At 35.4% G+C, this 19,496-nt stretch overlaps 1 protein-coding gene across 3 annotated transcripts in view; it reads left to right on the forward strand.

Annotated features, from left to right (window-relative positions):
* Positions 1 to 19,496, forward strand: part of LOC106876239 (transmembrane protein 117) — a 145,973-nt gene that overhangs the window by 84,161 nt on the left and 42,316 nt on the right. For 2 of the 3 annotated variants that reach the window (XM_052968315.1, XM_052968314.1), the window contains one exon: positions 8,927 to 9,061. The gene's annotated coding sequence lies outside the window, so the exon portion shown is untranslated. Of the gene's footprint in view, positions 1 to 8,926; positions 9,062 to 12,746; positions 13,430 to 19,496 lie in introns of those variants that run through there. The other variant, XM_014924720.2, reaches the window with a different exon arrangement.

Consider the following 19,496-nt stretch of genomic DNA (forward strand, 5'->3'; position numbering starts at 1 on the left):
TATATATATATATATATATATATATATATATATACATACATACATGCACAAGCTTCCTCACAGTTTCTGTCAATGAGATTTATATACAAAGTATCGGTTGGTTTGGGGATATAGCAGAAGACACTTGCCCAAGATGGGTGCTACACTGGAGGATTGAACTTGAAACCATGTGATTACAAAAGAAGCTTCTTAACCACACTGCCATAAATGCACTAAGATTATACACAATTCTGAAGTTGTAATGTAGATGCTATTGTTTGATCTCAGATCATCTCTAATCAAGCAGAGTTACGATCAAAGGCATTCCTGTCTTGACCATCCCATATTTTTTCAGGCACAGAGTCCCTGAACCCCATTATTCAGTATGTCCTTTATTTATTTTAAGGGAGTAAAGAAAGTTTAAGAGAGACTTGTCTGCTAGTTCTTAGAAATAAAGTGATTGCAGAATTTCCCACTTTGGCTTGTGAAGTTGTAATTAAATAAAGTGGTAATAGTGAACTGTTTAATTATTGGTGAACCGAATTCATGTTTATGAATTATTGGTGAACCGAATTCATGATTTTACATTCTTGTTCCTGAAGTTGATAACACCTTCAGAAATATGAACATCCCATTTTCTTGTGTCCAGTACATTTGGGGTCCCTTATGAAATAGAGCATTTTTATTAAAACCTTTAGTTAATTAGTAAGGGTGGAAGCAGGTAAGGGAACTAATCAATTTTCCAAAGTAAATTATCAAAGTTAATCTACAGACTCCTTATTTAATATAATTTCAATACATTTGTTATTGTAAACTTGGATTTACTGTTCATATATTAGAACTCTATGTCTACCTCTCTCTCTCTTCTTCCTTCTATATCTCCTGAATCAAAACAGATTATGCATAATTAATTATATTTAAGTGTAATTATGGATCCCAGGTTATTAAGTATGCTTCATCACACACTTTGTTCTTTATAGGTTATTGCTATAGTTACAAGCATCTCTACTTCATAATTATTTTTCCATACCTGTCTGCTTGGTTGCTTCATTATTTCTTGATAGTATTTCAGTGATCATGAATATTTAAATATTATGATTCTTCATATGAAAGGATGTAAAATTAATTGAAATTAATTATTAACTTATTTGATTATATATTTTGTCAGTTGTATGATGAGTGATATAGAATAAGAGGTAAGCTCCTGTCCAGCAAACTGAGTCTACAGTATGGTTTTCATTCCTACAGTTTGTTATTCACTTCATTTATGCTGTCAGTGCTATATGACAAGAAATAAACATCGTAATATTTATTTCTTGTTCCTTTAACCCATTGATGGATATTTCTGATCAGGGAAAATGAAAGTACATTACCTTTTTGTTTTTACCAGTTTTATACTCCTTTTATCTATTTATTTTTAAATTTTTTTACTATGAGTGTTTTCTGACATTCTCTTCTTTCCGAAAGGGAGTATATAACTTAAGACATGTTGTGCATATTCTTTCATCATTGGTCCTTATCCTGTTTAAAGAGATTGAAAGGGATTGCAATTTGAAACATTTTCATGTGACTTGTTAGAGAAAATGTTCCTAGAATTGAATGTTTGTCCTAATGCAAGCTGCTAAATAGCAAGTCTTAGTGACAACTGCTTTACATTTTCACCAATATGGGTACCAGAGGAAGGAAACAATGTGTGGAGATCTTTTTAGGCTGGAAATAAGGAACTAAAGTTCATTAATGTTTGGTTTATTGCTGATTAGTGTTGGTGAGGATTGTGTAGTGTTCCAGTGAAACAGAAGGAGGGTTGGAGAAACATTAGTTGTAGGAATTGAGATGTGTGATTCAGTAGGAGTGACAGGACAAGAAAAGATTAGTGCATTGAGTGGGCTTATTATATGAGGTCAGTCTCCAGTTATAAGTTCATGATACTTATCATCTTAGAAAGTGTTCAGTGAGTGACAGACTGGTCAAGAGTTTCTATTTTTTTGGAACAAAGCATGTATTTGAACATTTCAACAGTAAACAAATTTTAAAATTTTCTTTCGAAAACTAGAGATTCATCATTTTGCTAGAGGTGAGTAAGATACTGTTGTTGACTCAACAAATGGATGAAACATATTTGTAACATTTGCTTCTCTGATGGAATTCTTATAAGAAAGATTATGTTGTAAATCTTTATAGAAGACCAAATTTACAAGAGAGAATATTTAATTATCTGCAATGTGCTTATAATTTTTTTTCCCACTTAAGGGGGTAATTAGTTGTTCATGCATCACTAGATGTGGTCTCTATCCAGTTACTATGCCACAGGTTTGAACTTGAAGTATCAATTAAGTTCTCATTGATGTGACATTAACCATGACTACTTCACTTCTGTTTTTTTTTTTGTTTTCTTTTTGTTTTTTTTAAATGAAGAGCAGTGCTCAGTGGTCCATTTTCTGAAGGTTGAAAGTATATCAAAAGCCATTCAACATGGTATGGGAACAATATATTTCTACTGCGGACTGTTAATGAATGGACTGAAAAATTCAAGAATGGCTACATAAGTATTACACATCAAGAAGAAGCTGAGCACCCAAACATGTCCTGTGTTGATGATAACACTAAACAACTTTGTGATGTGGTTTTGTTGAATAGCTGGGTAATTATTAATCAATTGGCAGATAATATTCAAATTAGTTGTGGTTTTTTACTATAAAATCATTTATGGCTGATTTTGCCATCATTAACAAAATAATGAACTTAATAAACATCTGGTATCCAGACTTGTACTGTAATGACTATAGGGAGGACACTTTAATGATGGATGTACAACTAATTTTCTTTCCAATCAGAAAAGATTACAAAGACGTTGCAAATAATTAATGATTTACCCTTGTTAATATTTAAATTCTAAAAAGAGTGTGATTTTACTGTTGCTTCATCTAACTTTTGTGTATCTCTTCACTCTGTAATTGTAACAGTTCAAAACTTCATCCATGTGAAATAATGTGTGTTCATTTGGAAAAAGAAAACTTAATTTAGCAATAAAATGGATATTCTAATTGATTTTCTGGCTAAATTCTATGCATATTTTATGACTTGATTCATTTAAATTCTTATGGTAATAAAAGAAATTAATAAAACAAAATTTTAATTACCACATTATAAACTAGTATAAATACAATTATGTTATAAATAACCTTTTGATCAATTTTATTCATCTGCAGTGATATAAATTTCCAACATTGGTACATTGCCACAACTTTGGCATAGTGTCATACATCATTTTTAGTCACATATGGTTCTTTTTTCATCACCTTAGAAAGGATAAAAGGAATGATGTTCTTTTTGTTCTTGTATAACTGAGAAGCATAAAAATATTACATGGCTTTTAAGCTAGCAGTCTACCTTTTGTGCCTTTTATTTCTTGTAAAATAAACATCAAGCTCACTTAAAGGGTTTTTTGATGAACCATAACACATTTGGGTTAGAAGAGTTGGTTTTTTTTTCACAATGTCCTCTTTATGATTGTTAGCTGACCAAGTTCATAGGCTGACCAAGATACTCTCTTAGAAAGTGACCAAATGAGGTTTATTTTTCATTATAGTACCCCTCATGGTCCACACACTTCTTCTATCAGCGTTGTAGTACTTGGATCCCATTACTGAAGAAACTTTCGTCTTGTTGATCAAAAAAAGTCATCACCAGCAGATATGACATCATCATCACTGCAATACTGATTCCCAGCCAAGTGTTGGGGAACAAATAATAGTCAGCTGAGGCCAAATCAGGAGTATAAGGATGGTGATCAACCAGTTCAAAGCCACAGTCATGCACTGCAGCCATTGAAAGGCAGGACTTGTGTGCTGGAGTATTGTTCTGATGAAACAAGATCCCTTTCGTCAGTTTTCCTGAGCATTTGGTCATGATAGCTTTTCATAATTGCCTCAACAAGTTGGCATAGTACTTTCCATTGATGGTGTGGACCATTTGAAGATGGTCAATAAACACAATTCCTCTTGCATAAAAAAAAATTGGGGCTGTCACCTTCCTTGCAGATGAAATGACTTTGACCTTCTTTGGAATAGATAAGGAGGGGTGTTTCCACTGCATAGATTGTCTCTTTGTCTCTGACTCAAAGTGATGAGCCGAACACTCATCTTGGGAGGGAAACATTCAAGGAAGCCAGCTGGATCTGCCTTAAACAATATCAGATTTTCCCTTGATGTGATCAGCATGGAGCACTTTTGATCGGATGTGAGAAGATGCAGCGCCCACCAAGCAGAAATGTTTGTCATGCCAAGTTCATTGTGCTGAATATTCTCAACTCTCTCATGGGATATGCTAACAGCATTTGATCTATTTGATTTATAGTCAATCGCCTGTCATCCATCACCATGTGGTGAATATGATCAATGTTTTCCTCAGTGGTGGCAATTGCAAGACATGTAGACCTTGGGTCATCTTCAAGACTATCCATTCCCCTCCTAAATTCAGCTGCCCGTTTTTGTACTGTTGATAAAGCTGGAGCATCATCCCCTAATGTAGCAACCTCATCAGTATGAATGTCCTTGGGGGCTAAACCATTTTTCTGCAGGTACTTGATAACACCATGATGCTGAATTTTGTCCATTTTCCAGAGAAGTCACTACTAGTTACTTTTAGGTCTTCTTTGAACAGTCAAATATGAGTTTACCTGGAAAGAAACAATGCAGTTATTCATAATAAGAATTGAAATTAATGCACGCAAAATTTCACACTCCTTCATTGCCAACCTATTAACTTTTTAGTCCACCCTCATGCAAATCTGCCTGTAGCTATAGACAAATCGAGAAGCATCAAGAAAAATACTGCATCTGTTATGCATGATGTAATTGCCATCAATGTATCTAAAGATATGATTGATTTATAGATATTTGCTAAAACCTCATCCAAGAACTTTATATTCTTCCAAAACATGTTTGCTGCCTTGGTTGACTGGGTTCCAAATGCAGGCTAGTCAAATCGACCTTCTTGAATTTTACTGAAGTATATGCATGTTGTTTAGTCTCTCATAAAGCTAGGTGAGAAAATTGAATTGTTTATCGAAATCATCCTGTTTTCCCATTTGATACATGCTTGAAGTTATGTATTGTAACTTCTTTGAATCATGGCTGAGCACTACATGAGAATTTTAGTCTACATGGTGATGGACAAATCTGGAAATTTGTCAAGTCTAGTAAAAAGCTAGTCCGAAGATATCAAACTAACAATGGACAGCAATGCAGATCGATAAACTAAATGAGAATAATCTGTCATGCCCAATGAATCATGATAGGCTTAGATCCTGTTATGAATTACTGCCTTTAAATGCCTGAAGTTTATGCAACATGATCCACCTTTTTGATTCTTACATTAAAAGTATTGATCCTGATTTTGTTACAGTCACTGAAACATGGCTGCATTCTTTACTGTGCAATGAGGTTTTTAGCATGGCTGGCTTCAATTTATTTTGAAAAGACTGCTTTAATTGTTCGTATTGCAGGGTAGGGGTTTATTCAAGCTTTTCAGCAATTCTTTATGACAGTTTGAACTAGTCACAACATTGTCATTATCATCATCATTTAGCGTCCGTTTTTCATGCAGGCTCCAATCTGATCTGGCAAGGTTTCTATGGCTGGATGCCCTTCCTAATGCCAACCACTCCTAGAATGTAGTGGGTGCTTTTTACATGCCACCGCCATGGGAGCCAGTCAGGTGGTACTGGCATCGACCACAATCAGATGGTGCTTTTTTATGTGCTACCAGCACAGGAGTCAGTTAGGGAGACTGGTATCGGGCACATTCGGATGTGTTTTTTACATGCCACCAGCAAGGGGAGCCAGTCAAGCAACACTGGCATCAACCCACACTTGAGTGGTGCTTATTACTTGCCACCAGCATGGATACCAGTCAGGCAGCACTGGCATCGGCCACAACTACAATTTCCATTTTGATTTCGATTTCAATTCGATTCTTGATTGATTTTACTTGACTCAAGTGGTCTTCTCAAGTGCAGTGTATTGCCCGACGATTCAAGGTTACTTTTAAATGGGCTGGTTATGCGACACTGGTATAGGCCATGGCTGTGATATTGCTTTACTTGTTGGGTCATTGGCCATGATTCAATTTCACTTGACTCAACAGGTCTTCTTAAGCACAGCGTATTGCCCAACGATTCAAGGGTACTTTTAAATGGGCTTATTATGCAACATTGGTATCGGCCACAGCTGTGATCTCACTTTATTGCCAGGTCTTCTCAATCACAAAATATCTCCAAAGGTCTCAGTCTTTTGTCATTGGCTCTGTGAGGGCCAACGTTTGAAGGTCGTACTTCACCACCTCATCCTCTATTAGAGCAAGGTCATCAGCATAGAGGAGCTCCCAGGGGCAGCCTGTCTTGAATTCCTCTGTTATTACCTGGAGGACTATGATGAATTAGAGGGGGCTGAGGACTGATCCTTGGTGGACCCCTACTTGTACCTGGAATTCTTCACTATACTCATTGCCAACCCTTAGCTTACTGACAGTATCCCTGTACAGGACCTGTACAGCTCTTACCAACCACTCGCCTATCCCTAGTTTCCGCATTGCCCACAAGATAAGGGATCGGGGGACCTTGTCAAAGGCTTTCTCCAAGTCAACAAAGTCCAAATACAGTGGTTTATCTTTGGCAAAGTATTTCTCCTGAAGTTGCCTTACCAGAAATATAGCGTCAGTGGTGGTTCTACCTGGAACAAAACAAAACTGCATCTCATCCAGGTTAACTCTCTCCCTAATTAGTTGGACTATGACCCTCTCCATGACCTTCATCACCTGATCCAGCAATTTGATACCCTTGTAGTTATTTCTATTTAAAGCATCACCTTTACTTTTGTAGTAGTTGACTATGGTGCTGCTACACCAGTCATTGGGTATGACTCCTTTATGAACTACCTGATTTACAATATGGGTAACTAGACCATAACCCACACCACCAGATATTTTAAGCATCTCAGCAGTGATTTCTGGTAGGTGGGGTGCTTTCCCTGTCTTCATATCCTTAATTGCTTTATCTACCATGGTACTGTCGATTTGGGTAGTGGTCCCTCAATTGGATCAACATGTGGCAAGCCCTTCTCCTCCCATTTATTTTCCACATTCAGCAATCTTTCATAATAGCATCTCCAAGCTTCTTTCTTTGCAGAATCATTAAATGCAAGTGCACCATCATCCACGTGGACACATTTCTGCCCCATGACATCACAATTTTCTCTCACACAGTGTTGCAATCCAAAATACTTCAGTTCTTTGGTCTTCACGTTGCTGAACATTAGCAAACTTCTTTTCTGCTTCTCTCTTGGCTATATACACCTGTCTCCTAGCCTCCCTTCTGGCTATCTGGTATAGTTCCTTGCTACCTCTACTCTTCCTGGATTTCCAGGCCTGCTTCTTTGCTCTAATGGCTCTGTCTACAGTATTATTCCACCACCACGTTACCCTAGGTCTAGAAGAGACTTATCTGCTCCATTCAGTCACTATCATCATCTTTGTCATTTTTGTCATCATCATAATCATCATCATCATCATCATCATCATCATCATCATCATCATCAGTATTTGTTTATTTTTTATTTAATCACTACTTGGACAATGGAGGTGAAAAAGAGACAGTGCTCATGATCTTTGTCTATGCTCCCAGACTGGTGAGATTAATGTAGTTGTTATTTTCAGCTTGAAACTTTGTAAAAATGATAGTAGGATTGAATTCTTGAGAGTTGCATTCTGGAAAAAAGAAATTGGACATGTATTTAATGTGAGCTCCCTGCAATGGTAATGAGTAGAGTGAGGTTATGCAGCTATGGGGTTCAGAGAAACAGAAGTTTTAATGATAATAGCAGTAGAGCAGTAAGAGAAGAAATGGCTATGTCTGTGAGCTAGGGAATGTAACATGTTGGTGAGTGAATTTTCACCAATTAGCTAGCTAACTTATTTTTGTACGTGATATATTGTGTGTGTGTGTGTGCACGTGTATGTTTGCATGCATGCATGTGTATGTGTGTGTGTAGAGAGACAGGGAGAGAGAAAGAAAGCACCATCTGAAATATGTACACAGTACTCCAATGCATATTACAATTGTGCAAGCAGAGTGACCAAGTCAATGTGATATTGTTTATCAATATTCTGCAAACTCTTAATTGTTACCAACACAGATCCTTATCAGTTTCCTTGAAACCATAGTCTTAACTCTTTCTTATTGAATATTTACAAGACATGAATTAACCTTACCTTATGTATTCGGCTGTTGTAATTGTTAAATGTATCCAATTGTTGATCAAATTACATAGCATATTGTTTAACTATTTTAAAAGTGAATTCTTCCAAGATGTCTTACTAATTGTCAATGCTTAAATATTGGTGTGTTAATGTATGACCTGAGGGTGAAAAAGTTGTCTCTTTGGATATTTGATTACAATCAAGTTGTCAGTGTTATGATTTGAACTTGAAAATATGAGAAGTTAAATTAGATTCTGCAGAATCTAATTAGGTGTTCTGCTCGCTACACCAGCTAGACAATTTATAGGTCTACTTGGTTAGGAATGGCTTGAGTTCAAACATCAACAAAACATACACCAAATTAAAATAATATTTTACTCGGATATGAAGCTCTAAATTTATAAAGCTCTAAATTTATAAGCAAGACAAGATAAAATGTGATATTTTTACTTCTTTTTTTTTTAAGTGAAACTGCTTCTAAATAGAAATTGAAACCGTGTTACCATCGACTCCATTGCAACAATTGAAAGTAAATATCAACATCACTTGTTACAGAATTATTGTAGGAATTCTTTTGTTGCATCAGTTTGTTTTGAAACCTTATTCTGTACTGTATATTTAAAACTGTTGTTGTTTCTTGGAAGGAAGACAAGTCTAAAACCTCTCCATTTTATTTCTGATTTATTTGCAGAGAATTCAATGGAAAAGCAACAAAGATCTGGTTAATCATAATATTTTCATGGAGTCATCTAGATGCGAACTGAAGTGGAACTGCATTCACATATGCCCATTGTATCTTTATTATTCAAGAAGAAAGCTGAAAAAGGTAAATTTCATGTTTCTTTATAACCAGTGTTGGCGTGTTTATGTCCCTGTAAATTATCAGTTCAGTAAAAGAGACCAATAGGATATGTACCAGGCTTAAAAACTAAGTCGTGAGGTAAATTCATTTAACTAAAATTCTTCAAGGCTGTGTCCCAGCATTGCCATAGTCTAATAACAGAAACACGTAAAACAATAAAAGAATATATATATGTAGCATCTCTATTTAATAACAAGCAATTTCAATTGGCAGAATCATTTGAGTGTCAGATAAAACACCTTCAGGTATTTTTTCTGGCTCTTTATATTCTGACTTCAAACCACTGAGGTCAACTTTCCCTTTTTTTTTCCCACCATTCAAGTATTTGGACCAAAGGCATCAACTAACCTGAATCCCTTGAAAATTACTGGCCTTGTGCCTAAACCAGAAACTATTATTATTATTATTATTATTATTATTATTATTATTATTATTATTATTATCATTATTATTATTATTATTATTATTTATTATTGTTACTATTATTTTGGTTTGACACAGGTTCGGTCTTATTCCTGGTAGGAATTATGTGGATAGCAGGTTACTACCTGTAACCTTAGGTATCCACAAGTTTTCAGCAGTCTTTCAAGTGCTTAGAACCCCCCTGGTAATCCTTGTTGTCCCTAACAGAAAAACTTTCTGTAGGAGCTCTACCAGGCCATTTATTTCAATCTCCTTTTGCCATTTGTCTATATCTTGGCTTACTGTTCCCAATACACCAATTATTATAGGCACAACCTTTATTGTTCACATGTTCCAAATTCTTCCTATTTCAAACTTTAAGGAACTGTACTTTTTTTGTTTTTCTTCCTCTTTCTTTACAATCCTGGAATTAAATGGGTCAATAAGTAAGCAACTTCACTTTTCCTTATCAACAATCGTTATGCCTGGCCTATTATTCCCTAATTTCTTATCTGTTTGAATAGGAAAATCCCACAAAATCTTACATTTCTCCGACTCCAGTGCTCTTTCAACCTGATGATTGTACCATGTGTTTCCAGCTTCAAATCCCCATTTCTGGCACAGTTTCCAGTTATTATCATTATTATTATTATTATACTGGTGAGCTGACAGAATCATTAGCATGCCAGGCAAAATGCTTAGCGGCATTTCATCTGGCTTCTTGTCCTGAGTTCAAATTCCACCAAGGTCCACTTTGCCTTTTATCCTTTCAGGGTCAGTAAAATAAGTACCAGTTGAGTACTGGGGTCAATATAATTGACTTATCCTCGTCTCCAAAATTGCTGACCTTGTGCCAAAATATGAGCCACTTTTATTATTATTATTATTAATATTATTATCATTATTCTTATCATTATTATTATTATTATTATTATTATTATTATTATTATTATTATTATTATTATTATTATTATTATACCATCCTATCTACTAGGTCATGCATGAGAATACATGGCTTAGTGGTTTGGGTGTTACACTCACAATTGTGAGATCGTGGTTTCAATTCCTAGACCAGGTGATGCATTGTGTTCTAGAGCAAAACACTTCAACTCACATTGCTCTGTGATCACTTTGACACCTGACACAAGGTACACCATTCACCTTTTTGATGGACTATAAACAAGTCATTTGTGCAGGTCATTTTGCAAAAGCTGAACATTTATATGTTGTCTTCGACAGGAGAGTCCCTCATCATCATCTTCTTCATCATCATCGTCATCATCATCGTCATTGTCATCATCATCATCATCATCATATTCATCATCATTATTATTATTAAGGTGGTGAGCTGGCTGAACCATTAGTGTACTGGACAAAATGCTTAGCAGCAGTTCATTGATCTTTACATTCTAAGTTCAAATTCTACTGAGGTTGACTTTGCCTTTCATTCTTTTGAGGTTGATAAAATAAGTACCAGTTGAACATTGGTGTCAATGTAATTGATTCACCTTCACCTCTAAAACTTGTAGGCTTTGTGCCAAAATTTGAAGCCATCATTATTATTGAGTGAGAGAGTAGTGCATGCCATCAAAGTGACACTGGGATAAGATATACGATGCCCAGTATACCCATCATGACTACCTGTCTGATAAGGGTCCACTAAGCACATGCATCACAACCATATGCACATGGCATGGTGAACTCATATCAAGATAAACAATGCATGACCTTGCAGTTGGGGCCCTGTTAGAATTTTCTTCAGGTTGAATAGCCCATCTCTCTCAAAAGGTCTTTGAATAAGGGTTATTTAAGAATGTTGAATGAAACAGCCACATTTCCAGAGGTGAATTATTCAAACTCCAAAGAATTCCTCTCACCACATAGTTCTGATGTTCTCCCACTATTTCTGCCCATGAGATCAGAGATGCACATATCATCAGCCACCAAGGGACATGCTCAATTGGTTAAAGTAAAACAACTGACAAGCAAATTTGTCGGATTAAACAGAATATTTGCTGTAGACATGATAACACTTCCTATCAGTTAAGATCAGAAGCCATGAGAGCCAGGGAAAAAGCATTAGTGCTACAATGCCTTGCAATTTTTTCTTCTGGTTTTTCTGAATTCAAATTCTACTGAATTGCCTTTGATTTCTCTGAGTTTGATCAAATAAAGTACAAGTCAAGATCTGAGGCCAATATGATCAACTAACTCCCTCTCCACCAAAATTTCAGGCCTTCTGCCAGTTTTAGAACTCAAAGTCCACTTTACTTTTCATCCGTTCAGGGTCAGTTGAACACTGGGGGTCAAGGTAATCTACTTAACCCCTTCCCAAATCTGCTGGCCATGTGCCAAAATTTGAAACTGTTATTATTATTACTATTATAATTATTAAAGGTGGTAAACTAGTGAAATCATTAGAGCACCAGAAAAAGTGCCTTGCAGCATTTGGTCTATCACTTTATGTTCTGAGTTCAAATTCCATCGAGGTCAACAATGCCTTTCATCCTTTTGGAGTCAGTGAAATAAGGTACAAGTCAAGTACTAAGATCAATGATAATAACTAACCTCTACTCTCAAATTGTTGGGTTGTGCCTAAAACAGAATCCATTGTCACTTTTGTCATTATTGATGAATATTTGGGGCACTGGACAAAATGCCTTATGGTTTTTGTATGGCTCTTTATGTTCTGAGTTCAAACCCTCCCAAGGTCAGCTTTGTTTTTCACCCTTCTGGAGGTCAATAAGATAAAATAGCAATCAAGCATTAGGGTCAATTTAATTGGCTAGCCCTTCTCCTCAAAATTACTAGTCTTGTGCTTAAATTAGAAGCAATTATTATTTTTGTAGTTTTTTTTTTTGCTTTGTTTTTCCAACAAAATAACAGAAATAGTAAAGCACTGGTATTTTGATTCTTTATCTTTTGAATTTATATCCTGCCTGTATGAACTTTGCCTTTTATCCCCTTCTGTCCCTACTTGGCTAACATGATCTTGAATAAATTTAATGTAATTAAATTGGATTAATGTATAGTATACCAACAAAGTGTAATTTATTATTGGTTTTCAGTGTTTCTCAATGTTCAGAGATTCAAAAACTTTAAAAAAAACCCTACAAAGTATTTTCATAGATAATTAATTGCTGTGTCAGGAATGGAATCTTGAAAATATTTTAGTTTCTTTTAGCATTCTGATTTCTTCTCCTAGCAACACTCTCTATGGTTACTAAAATGCTTTTTCAACAGATAACACTTAAGAGATTTCATTTTTGAATCCAGTTCAGTTATAATAGCCATGCTAGCAGAAATTTTAGAGGATTTTTTACTGATCTTAGCAACAAAAGAATTTTATTTCCGTTCAATGGAAAGCAAAGACTTTTCAATGCTTTTGTATGCTTTTATTTTTATATATGTTGAAGATTGTTTAACTGCATGTCAGCCATTTAATATTGATTTGTAGAAGTAGAAGTGATTCAAATATACCCTGTGGAAATAACAGAATGAAATGACAAAACTATAACCAGCAGATTTGACATAACTTCTGCAGAAGAGATAGCATTAGAGCTCATGGAAATGACAAAATTAAAGCCAATGAGAACCAAACAATAGTGTGTGGAAATGGCATAGCTTTTGACCATGGAAGGAGCACATCATTAAAATGACTAGCATAGGAACTGACTCAATTATAGAGTTTTAAAATGATGTGATTTTAGTATATGGAAATGACAGAAAGACAGTATATGGAAATGACTTAACTTTAGTGTGTAGAAGCAACACAGTTCTAACATGTAGATATGACACAATAATAGATATGACACAATAATAGTTTATGTTAGTGATGCAATTGGAGTCTGTGGAAGTGACAGTTATTGGTTTTATATGTACCATATAAATCTGGAAACTTCAATTTTATTAAATGTTTAAATGTCTGAGGTAAGTTATTGATAAAATTATGATTTTTAAAATTATTAAATTCATGTTTGGAGATGAAAAGATTTTCCACTTTTCACATTTGCATTAAATTTCATTTGGTTTGATCTTTAATTGTCTTTAGGGACCTTATTATTGAATATGTAAAAGCACAGCCTGGATTTAAATTAGGATTTCTTATTTCTAAATTGGGGTTGATGACATTTTTGTCCACATGAGTACATGCATCAGTAAACTAATGGATAAGAACTTTATGACTCTTAAATTAGAAATAAGCGTTCTTAGTTCAAATCCCATCTGGAACTACATACAAATGCAGAAAAAAAAGGCACTTAATGATGACTGAAGATTAAAATGACTGAAATGTAGTATGGGTGTAAATAATTAAATGATATCTTTTAACTCTAAACATGAAAGTATTCTATTGTTTTTAAACTTTACGAATAATTTTTAGACATACCAGAAGCTTGACAATTTTCAAGTACAGGTTTATATTGGATCTAATACTTAATAGCAATCATAGCTATTAAATGGATTTCTAGTTGGGTTGGCTGAAGCAAGAAAAATGGTTCACGGTTTCTTTACTAAAAAGGGGATTTTTATATCTCAATCACAGAGAAAGGGTAGCACCAATCATCTCTTGCAGAACCTTCATGACAGGTAGAGAAAATGAAGGAACAACTGCAACTCATTAGTTGTTTGTTTAGGCCCAGCTCAACTAAGATTGAGCAGAGCTCTGATTAAAGACATTTCAGATATGGCCATCTCATATTTTATTCAGACAGTGTGTTCTGTAGCATATTAGCCACTGTATCCTTCTTGCCTGTTGTAGGGAATTAGTAATAATGGTACACCCCTCCCATGTGACAAATGGAATAACCTAGTCACTATAAGTAAAGAGAAGTACGTAATTTACCAGAGTACATAGTAGGCAGTCAGAGATAATCATGTCTTTACTGGTTTTCCTGAATATACTGTGACTGAAGTGGGTGTTATAACAATCCAACATTTTAAGGATTACAACAGTGGTGACAAGGATTTAAACAACTCACGAGGAATTAATAAACTCAATGAGGATTTAAACAACTCACGAGGAATTAATAAACTTGACAAGGAAATAATAAACTCAACAAAGATAAACCAATTCATGTAGAGTTAATAGAAACTTGAAGAGGAGTTAATAAACTCACAAAGTTGATGTACAAATTTTACAAAAAAATCTTTTGGAAAATTTGTTGGCAGGCTTGCTCGAATTGCAAAAGTTGATGAAAAGGTGTATATGAGGGCATACAAGAATAGAAAGCAGAGTTGGGAGGATGGTGTAATTACCAAATGCATAGGTAAAATGATGTATTGGGTAAAAAGTAGAAATGGCAAACAAAAGAGATACAGGAGCAAACTGTAAAAGAGATTCGTGAAAAGCAAATCAAAGAAGTTGGAGGAACCAATGGAATGGTTGTACAATATGTTCCAAGTACCAACACCAGTGTAAGTGATTATACCCAGGCATACAAGTGAGAGGAAAAGAAAACATACAGAGTTCCTGAAAATATGTGCCAAGTGCAAAAAATATTAAATTGTATGAAAAAAAAAGAAAAATCAAAAAAGGGAGGTGGGGTAAATAAAAAAAATTATTGATAAATAAAATGACACTTCCTAAGAAAAACTTAAAAGGGAAGATGTAGTAATTAGTGATTAGTAATAATGATACACCCCTGACGAATAATGGTACACCCACATGTTTAATGTGGGTGTGCCATTTAATGTGGTACACCCACATGTTTAATGACAAATAATGGTACACCCACATTATTACTACAATGGTAGTAATAATGGTACACCCACATGACAAATGGACTAACCTAGTCACTATAAGTAAAGAGAAGTACGTGAAGTACCAGAGTACATAGTAGGCAGTCAGATATAATTGTGTCTTTACTGGTTTTACTAAGTATACTGTGTACCAAAGTGGGCATTATAACAATCCAACATTTTAAGGATATAACACTATGTTTAAAACTTTAACTACTACTCCTTGCACAATGAGTGACTACCTACAAGATACTCTGTTGGCTCACCACTACACACTACTAAAAATAAGTAAAGGTAATCTTTTTGTTAGGTTTGCCATGTTGAAAGCTCCATATGCCATAGGTTGCCTATGACTGATATAAATAGAGTAGGAGTGGTACCATCTAGCTAGCGTTCCCAAAAGCACTACATGTACTGGAAGTTTTTAGTTGTGACCCTATGCTCTTGTGTGTAATAAGACTCATCATAACTGAAATAAAGTTGATGAATGAATTCCTTTTACTTTTTTTAATTTAAATTTTTGGATAATTGGATTTTGGTTCATTGTTTTACTCTCACCGTCAATCTAGAATGTTTACATTTCAAGACTTATCATTTGTTGATCTACATTTATCTAACATCAGAAAAATGGATTCTTATTTATTCTAATTTCTTATATATTTGTGTGTTCTCATATATTTGTGTGTTCTCATTCTACAGCCAGACACATTCCTTTTATCAAATACTCAATTCTCAATTATACATGTTTACCAAGTTGACTGAAGCAGTCAGAGTTATGTGCCATTTTTAAAAGCACAATGTAGTGGCAATTGATAAATTTGAATTCCTGATCACTGTTACTGGTCTTCAACTATTTGTTGTTTAAAAACTGCAATAGTGTTTCCATTGATATTTGTTGAGTCAATATTATATGATAATCCTAAGGTAGGAAATGACTGGGTATACAAAATAAAGTAATTTGGCAGCATATCTAATAAAAATAGAGACAATACTGTATTTATAATAGTGTCAGTTAAGATAATTCTGTCCTTAGAAAGACAAAATAAATTCAGTACCCAAATGTTGAGTTTTTAATTAAAAGGATTGAAAGTAACTTCTAGTAAATCCAAGAAAATCGCCACTATTTAACAGTGACATAATGATTTCAAATTTTGGTACAAGGTCAGCTATTTCAGAAGAGGTGATAAGTTAATTACATCAACACCAGTCCTTAGCTGGTACTTATTTTATCAACCCCTGAAAGGATGAAAAGTAAATTCAACCGCAGCAGCATCTGAACTCAGAACATAAAGATGAACAAAATGCTGCTAAATATTTTGTCTGGCATGCTAATGATTCTGCCAGCTCACTGCCTTAATTAGCAATAACACATTAGCCAAGAGAAAGCTACAGTTGGAAGTGTTGGTAGAATCTAAGCTTACTATCTAATATGGTAATGATGCATATCTTATCCTCAGCAGTCCACTGTTTCTCTTAATGCTACAATACTTTTAGATGTAAAATGTCACTGTTGTTGTGAAAGGGTGTGTTTGACTACAGCAGATTGCTATAGATGGTAAGAGCACTTTTTAATTGAGAAATATTTTGTTAGTGATAAACCTAAATCCTTCTGTTTGTCCTGATGACAGCAACGCCAAAGTATTCCAGTATATCCTCACTTGACTCTCTGCTTGATAATGGAGTATCCTCTTTACTCTGATGACAAAATATTTATGCTAAGCAATAGTTAGTAAGACATTCACTATAATTATGCGGAATAGTGAGTGTTTGGATATAAAATATCCAATAAGCGGGTGTTTGATTCTTGTATCTATGCATGTATCAGTATATATATTCAATTCTACTGGGATAATTGTTCATCGCATAAGTGAAGATTTATGTATTTATATATTTCTTCTGTTTCTCCAGTAACAAGCTCTGATAGTCGTCTTGTAAAAACATAGATGATTTTAATGTTTGTATACATCATCTTCATCATCATCATCATCATCATCATCATCATCATCATCATCATCATCATCATCATCATTTAATGTCTGTTTCCATTTGGATGGTTTGACAGAAGCTATCAAGGTCAGGAGCCACATTAGGCTGCATTGTTTTGGCATCATTTCTATTGTTGGATACCCTTCCTAACACCAACTGCTTCATAGTGTGCTAGGTGCTTTTTACATGGCACCAGCATGGGTGCCTTTTATGTGGTACCAGAACCAATACTTTTTACAGGGTACCAGCACTGGAACTATTTATGTGGAACCAGCACTGACAGAGTCACCAAGTGCCTTGCAAGACAAAAAAGGCAAAACCCCCATCAACTGAGAGGAGGGAGTAGTATTGGTGGGGTGGCTTTGTTCTATTTGAGAGATTAAACATATGGAGGGGCAAGAATAAGTGTTTTATTGTAGATGCATGGTACACCAGTTGGAAAGCAGAGAAGAGTGAATTAGAGAGTAAGTAAGGAGAGTGATAGTGAGAGAGCTGAAGAGGAAAATGTGTCAAGACATACCTCCTAGGGACTTTGGGGTTGGTGAGAACAGGTGAAGCAATACAGACGTTTGGACTGGATGAGTGGACAGGATAGAGGCCACAGTGATAAATGATGGGGAGAAACCTAGAAGAGGTTTGGTGGGTGTAGGTTGTGGTAGATATGTGGAGGTATTGAGGGTGATAGCACATAAGTGAGGTGTTAATGATGGGAAACAGCCCAGGAGAGGGAAGAAGGTGCAGAAAGGAGGTGATTGGTGTAGACAGTTGACAGGGAGGAAGATAATGGGGAAAATGAAGTGGTTTGGGATGGGGAAGAAAAGTAACTGAGAAAGCAGGGGAATATAGTATGTGCTTATTTTGCTCTCAGGTGATAGAGAAGTGATGGATGTTAAACACTGAAACATGGTGGGGAAAGGCTGATGGGGAAGAGAGAATGGAAGTGGGAGTGGGGCAGAGCCCTTCATGGATAAGCATTACTAAGGTGATTTTAGGGTATCAATTCTGCTGTGATGGCCAGTACTTTTTGAGTATTGTAAGGCACCAGATATCTTAGTCTTTTGTTGTCTTCTTCATAAGGCTCATAAGGTCTTGAGATCAGCCTTCCCATGTTTTCCTGAGTCTCGCTCCTCCACAAGTTCCATCCACTTTAATAAGTGATCAATACTTCTTTACGCAACTTTCCTCATCCGTATGCATCACATGATCAAACCAGTACAGTCCTCCCTCTGCATCTAATTCCTCTAACTCTTATCTCAATACACTAACGCTGTGTTGCACATGTAGACTGACATTACATATTCAGTAGAGCGTACTAGCTTCATTCCTCTCTAATCATATACATATATATTCTTGTCTAATCATATATTTATATATATATTATCACTGTGGAACATGACTTTTGTCTTTGGGCAGCAAACATTATTTCCTATTTGTTTACTGCTGGAAATTATGAAAAATAGCTAATATTTTCTTCAAACTTTGCTTTTTTACATTTATTCAAACCCCAAAGAATCCCTCTCAAGACATAGCTATGATGTTCCCCCACTACTCCTGCTCATGATCAAAGATGCATATTGTCAGCCACTAAGGGACACGCTCAAGTGGTTACGGTCAAGCAACTGACATGTAAATCTATGGTATGACAGAATATTTGCTATAATGATATTTCTGCTTCAGCAACTCAGCACTGAGTCTGTCTGAAATGTAATGTGTGTGTGTGTGAGAAGGCACGTGCCCTAGTGGTTAGGCTGTTGGAATCACGATCACTAGATCGAGGGTTCGATTTCCTGACTGGGTGCTGTGTTGTGTTCTTGAGCAAAACACTTCATTTCATGTTGCTCCAGTCCCCCTTTCAGTCTGTGGGGAAAGGTTGGCCTACTTGCCTAGCTAGCGGGGTGGTATCATTTGAATGCTAAAACAATGAAAAAGGTGCATTGTGGCCAGTGATGTGTAACAACATTTGATAGCCTGATGGGTCACATGATCATATGTGTGATGTGTATGTATATATGTATGTATATATATGTATATATGTATATATATATATATATATATATATTATTCATTTAAAATATAGAGATGCCTATAATAGGACATCTACCCACTAGAAAGAGCAGCAAAAAACTCTATACCACAAAAATAGGGATAATTTCGAAAGAGAATGAAAAATAAAAACATTTTTACCTGTCTATACTCTGTACCATGGTTTCAAGCTATTTAGCAAGATAAAAGTATATCTAAATCGGGAGCTTTCGTCAGCAGAGTGCCGGAT

The sequence above is a fragment of the Octopus bimaculoides genome, chromosome 5 (genome assembly GCF_001194135.2).
Source record: "Octopus bimaculoides isolate UCB-OBI-ISO-001 chromosome 5, ASM119413v2, whole genome shotgun sequence".
NCBI classification, from domain to species: Eukaryota; Metazoa; Mollusca; class Cephalopoda; order Octopoda; family Octopodidae; genus Octopus; species Octopus bimaculoides.